A 6,609-nucleotide genomic window follows, 5' to 3' on the forward strand; every position below is an offset into this window, starting at 1 on the left:
GTTCGTATTGTTTAAGCTATCAAGGCTGTGGTAATTTGTTACAGCAGCAATAGAAAATTTGGACTGTGTAGTCTTCATCACCTCAAGCTTGGATTAGCACAATAGAAAATTTTCAGTTTCCCCAGCCTCCAGGTTAGTCTCCAGGTCATCTTGGAAAATCTCATTCCACTAAACCCTTGTCATATATTACTCTACTCATTCTACTCCCCTGTTCAAGAGCCTACAAATGGCAATATTTCAAACTAAGCACCTCTGAACATCAGAAGATCCACTGTGGTGTCCTCTTTGGGCCTGCCAAGGGGGAAGATGGGAGGCTCACCATGCACCTATTTTAATAGCAAAAGCTCTGCTCTGTTCTACGCTGTGTACTTCAGAATAAAATTAGGCTGAAAGAATGGGTTCCATTGCTTTACAAGTATTTCACCAATAGCGTTAAATATAAACTTCTTGGCTCAATTTTTAAGGCCTGCACAATCTCACCCTATTCTATTCCTCTAATCTATGAACTCCTTTAGTCCCCAAAAGCAATCTTTCACATCAAGCAGGACAATTTACTCACAATACCTACAAATAGTTATGTTCCTATTGATACCCACACCCTGAAGAGTGCAAATACTGAAGCTTAAAACCATTCAGTTTCTCTCACCTCGGAGAAAGCCTTTCTATTCACCTCCAGGCCTTTTTTTTTTTTTTTTTGAGACAGAGTCCCCCTCTGTTGCCCAGGCTGGAGTGCAGTGGCACGATCTCGGCTCACTCACTGCAAGCTCCGCCTCCTGGGTTCACGCCATTCTCCTGCCTCAGCCTCCCCAGCAGCTGGAACTACAGGCGCACACTGCCACGCCTGGCTAATTTTTTGTATTTTTAATAGAGACGGGGTTTCATCATGTTAGCCAGGATGGTCTCGATCTCCTGACCTCGTGATCCGCCCGCCTCGGCCTCCCAAAGTGCTGGGATTACAGGCGTGAGCTACTGTGCCCAGCCACCTCCAGGCCTTTTTACACCCAGAAGTCAACCCAACTTCCCTATTCCCTCCCTGCCAAGTAAAGTCTACCTCTTCCACTCCAGAGAGCATTTACAGGTTAAGCATCCCTTAACTGAAATGCTTGAGACCAAAAGTGTTTCAGATTTTGAATTTTTTCAGATTTTGGAATATCTGCATATACAAAATGAGTTATGTTGGGGATGAGACTCATGTCTGAAGGTAAAACTCACCTATGTTTCATATACACCTTATACACATAGCCTGAAGTTAATTTTATACAGTATATTGAATAATTTGTGTATGAAGCAAGGTTTGTGCATATATGAAGTTGATACACATTTAACCATTAAGAAAGCAAAGGTGTCACTATCTCAGCCACCCATGTGAACAGTCACCTGTTGTTTGGCATCACCATCATTTCTGACTTTGAATTGATAGGCAATCAATAAGCAATCATTTTCTTATATTTATTCACATATAAGTACTTAGTAAAAAATATGACATGCCACTAATACAATGAAAAAAATGCGTTCAGGGTAACTAAGTGGCACAATAGCAGCACCAGAACACCTGTATCATCCATTAAACAACAGCAACCACAAACAATGGCAGGCTCTCAGTTTCCACCTACAATTCTGTGTTTTGATTGAAAAGTTATTGTACACTGTAACCCCTTGGTAATGGTGAATAAACAGTGTGTTTTGTGTCTAAGTCTTGACTGCAACCAGTCACATGAGGTCAGGTGTGAATTTTCCACTTGTGGTGTCATTTGCTGCTCAAAAAGTGTAAGATTTTGGAGCATTTTGGATTTTCAGATTAGGGATGCTCAACTCACAGAGCTATAAGGAGTCACTGTGTATCCCAAGGGAATGCCTCTCCTATCTCATGAGTCACTTTCCTCCAGCTTATTTGAGAGTCAATTTGTTTTAAGGTCTAATTCTACATTGTTGCCTAGTTTCTTCTCAGAACCACCCCCGTTTAGTCCCCCGAGGTCTCCAAATCCCCACTCAGATGGGGCCTCTGATCACTTCTGTTGATTACTGAGGGGATTCTAGGATTTCCTTTAGCATAATGTTGTCATCATCAGGTTAAAATCAAAGGAAGTGTGATCCTTGGAGAGAATACTCCCATTCTCCACTTTATCCCTTCTTAGCCTAAAATGCCACTAACCTTGTACGCAACATGCTTTAATGAAGGTTTGTAATAACTGAAAGGATCACAATGTAGATCAAAAACAAAAATGGAAAGAAAAAGTAAAACTGGATGTCAAATTTGACTGCAAACAAAGATCAAGGTTAAATGCTAAAAAATTTAATCACAAAGTTTCCAATAGCTGCCTGTTCTTCCTGGGGCTTGGTAGTTCAATTCAACAGGTTGAATTGAACTTATTGTTCTTCCAAATAAATATCATTTGTTGATACAGTTAGCTCAGGTTAGTTTCTATGACTTACCAGCAAAAGACTGCTAATATATCCTTTACAAAAAATGGTTTTATGGTCAGATGTTTGGGAAATGCTTCCAGAGCACATAGCACCAGCTTGGAAATTCACAATGGTCATTAAAGACTCTGAGAAGTCCTGCAATACAGAAATCACTTTAACTAGTTAAGCCATTATTACCAAAGGGTATGTCCCAAACTTTTGTCAGTGTGAAACTTCCATTAGCATCCTACAAAACTTATATTTAACTTCAAGGAATACGTGAATACTATGAAGGCATGGAGGCAATCACATCGTTATTCCAAAAGAATTTGCCAATTCATTAGATTGTCTTGGCCACATTTCATGTAGCATTTTATGAATAATTTGCATTAACATATTGATTAAAAGTAAAAGGGATAATACTTTTGTTTTTGAGGCAGAGTCTCACTCTGTGGCCCAGGCTGGAGTGCAGGTGGTGCGAGCACTGCTCACTGCAGTCTCGACTTGCCAAGCTTAAGCAATCCGTCCACTTCAGCCTACCAAGTAGCTGAGACTACAAACGTGTGCCACAACGTCCAGCTAATTTGTTAGGTTTTTTGTTTTTGTTGTTTTTTGTTGTTTTTTTGGTGTGTGTGTGTGGAGACAAGGTCTCACTGTGTTGCTGGTCTCAAACTCCCAAGCTCAAGCAATTCTCTCACCTTGGCCTCCCAAAATGTTGGAATTACAGGCATGTAATTCCACACACAGTCGGGATAACACTTGTGAAATGACCTTCTTAGTAATCCAGGGTTTTTTCTTTACTTACCCTTTATTGCTCAGAATATGGGAGGGTGAGATCGAGCAAGTTTGTAAAGAAGAGAAGGTCTATAACCAACAAGAAAAGACAGGAAACAGCAGAAAGAAAGAATATGGCAGAGAAATCTGACTAAGGATCCTAGCTTTCCCCTGCTACCCTCCTCAACTCTCCTGAGTCAAAAAATATGGGGGAGAGGGGTATTTGTTGCTCTCCTGAAAAGTTTTCAAGACCTTTAAAGAAGCCCCATGATACAGAAATGTTTGGTGATCTGAAATGTATTCCCAAATGAAAATATTGCAAAGAAATGTGTGTTACATTAAGAAATAATTAAGGCATGTGATCAAGAATACACATTAATTTTGTGACAGCATTTTACAGGAAAAATATCTTGATTCCTGTTATGGACTGAATGCGCCCCACCCTCCCAAATTTAATGTTAAAGTTCTAACCCCTGGTGTGATGGTATTTGAGATGCGGCCTTGGGGAGGTAATCAAGTTTAAATTAAGTCATAAGGGTGGGGTCTTAATACAAGGAAAGACCACATGAGGACACAGAAAGAAGGTGGCCTCTGCAAGCCACAAGAGAGCCCTTAGCAGAACACCACGATGATGGCACCCTGACCTGGGCCTCCAGAACTGTGTGAAAATTAATTTCTGTTGTTTAACTCAGTCTATGGTATTTAGTTATGGCAGCCCAAGCTAACTAAGACATAACTAAGACATGTATAAGTATTTCAAAGGAAGAATATCTTGATTCCTGAGCTTTCACAAAATGGGTTAAAATGTTCCTAGTTCCCAAATCTCTGATGCAATAATTGCAACTTAGTGCCCCTTAGTTATAACATAGATTTCCAGATGTTACTTGTTTCTGACATTGAGTCCATATTTACCTTTGTTTGGTTTAATATAATTACACACAGGAACATTGCTTGAGCTTCCATCATCATACCTTGAAATTTATGAGCCAAAGATCAGGCTGAAAGGCTAATGAATATTACTGAATATGAACTGAAAAGATTCCTTGGGCAGACTGATTGGTCAATAGAAGTTTCCAGGGTTTTCATCACCAAACATATTTAACAATCGAAATACACTAGGCAGCTTACAAAATCTCAATGTTTGCCTGTTACACTGCTTTACCACTACTATGAAAATAGTCTGTGTGGTGGAGTGAAACCAGTTCTGCTACTCTAGCCAGATGGAGCCAAACAATTAATGTCTGAACGAGGTATAAAGATGGTCTGCATTATATGGTTAATTTTCCAGTCCAATTGGATGCCCTACAAAGATGAGAGAGGAGACACAATATGAAGAGATCATATAAGCCAGAAGAGACAGTGGGAGCTCAGAGCTGATTTAGTTTTTGAAGAGCTTTCCAGTTTAGTCCATATGATTCCCCTCCCCTAATTCTTTTCCCCTTAGTTAATCTTGCACAATTAAAACCGGCAAATATATTTCTTACATTAAAATTTATATTAAAATTTCACTTTACATTCTACAGTGTTTCAGCCTTGCAGTCCTGTTTATTGGGACATCTTTAGGGACTTGTTTATTTAATAGTTTCAGCATAACTAAGAAATAAGCAAATACTCTGAATGCTGCATGGTCTGCAGTTATTCTTTTTAAAATTATTTTTCTTTAAGACTAGTCAAGCATAGTAGTGAGAAGGGGAGAAAGTAGAACAAGGGGTTTCAGATCAAACTCCTGACTGTGAAAAATCAGTTGAGATAACTCACTACCTTCGGGCCAGCCATGCAATTACTCTTAATACAACTGTACCACAGATGTATTGCCAAGAACAAAGGCCCTGGCTCTGCTCCTGTATTTAAGGTAATGGAGCCTTTATTAAAACAGTCCACAGTATAGTATACTTGGTAAAGCTGGTAATATTGGTTAAACGTGACATAACTCTTTTCAGGATGTCCTGACCCCTGCAGATTCTCTAGAAATAAATCCCCTAGAGCAGCTGTCTTTTACCAGGGGTGGGCAACAGAATCACCCTGGAGATTTTGCGTAGTCAGTTGGTGATGGGGCTTGGACATGTGCATTTACCCTAGCTCTTCTGATGACTCTCCTGTGTACCCTGGCACTTAAGCCATCTGCTTATAAAAGGTAATTCTTTTTCTTTTTTCTGAGATGGAAGTTTTGCTCTGTCGCCCAGGCTGCAGGGCAATTGTGTGATCCAGGCTGGCTCACTGCAACCTCCAACTCCTTGATTCAAGTGATTCTCCTGCCTCAGCCTCCCAAGTAACTGGGATTGCAGGCATGCACCACACCTGGGTAATTTTTGTATTTTTAGTAGAGACGGGGTTTTACCATGTTGGCCAGGCTGGTCTCAAACTCCTAACCTCAAGTGATCTGCCAGTCTCAGCCTCCCAAAATACTGGGATTACAGGCATGAGCCACCACGTCCGGCCTGTTTTTATTTCTTCACTTCATAAAACTCAAAGATGCTTTAAAATGAAATAACAAGCCTTTCTCTGGACTGTAATTACAGAACTTTTGTCTCCTGGTGCTTCTACGCCACTGGCGTAATTCAGAGTATGCTTTTCATGGTGATTATGCTTGTTAAGAGAGATTGGGTATTCAGTGTATTAGGCAGAACTATAGTTGTGAGTTTGTGGCTTAAGCATTCTGATCCCTTTGAGCCTTTAGTCCAATGAGGCAGTCATTTGTGAGCAAGGAATCAAATATGTCTCTCATGTGAACACTTTAAGTAAATAACTGGAGAAAGTACTCCAGCAAAATAAGGGAGTAAAATAATGTTGGCTCAAAATGAGGTCGAAAAGTTGCAGGGCTCGGATCGTGTTGCTATAGGCATAAATCTGGGAGTTCTCAAGGTGTAGCTAATATTTAACGTCCAGAGAAGGTAGTGTATATTCCATAGCCTCATGCAAAGGACTTTCAACAACGAAGAGGACCCAGTTAAGGAGACCGAAAAGGTGGGGCCTGTATGAAAAGGCACAGCAACGAATGTAAAACTTCCCCAATAATACTCTAATAACACTTCTACTTGTCATTTATCTAAAACTGTCCCACAGCTTAACTTTGAAAATTCAAAACCATTCAATTCAGCTCTCAGATTTGTGTGAGAAATAACGAGATACTTGCAGCTCAGAAAAAGAAAAACAACTATCTAGAAAGTGACTGCTTTATCCCCCACTGTAAACTATACCACTGCGGCCCGGGATCCTTGTTCGACTCCTAGCCAAGGCGTTCCCGCTGCGTTTCTGCTGGGTTATCCCAAACCTGATAGAATACTACCGCCCTCCCTGCCTCCGGTAGAATAAACTACAACGTCTGGCACTCGGTGCTGAAAGGAAATCGGGCGCGGTGTCTTGCCCAGTCTGGTGAGCGGCACCGGGTGCAGTAACTGTCACCGGCACCCACATGCGGTTCCGGCGCTTAGG

The sequence above is a fragment of the Mandrillus leucophaeus genome, unplaced genomic scaffold, assembly GCF_000951045.1.
Source record: "Mandrillus leucophaeus isolate KB7577 unplaced genomic scaffold, Mleu.le_1.0 Scaffold798, whole genome shotgun sequence".
Taxonomy (NCBI): Eukaryota; Metazoa; Chordata; class Mammalia; order Primates; family Cercopithecidae; genus Mandrillus; species Mandrillus leucophaeus.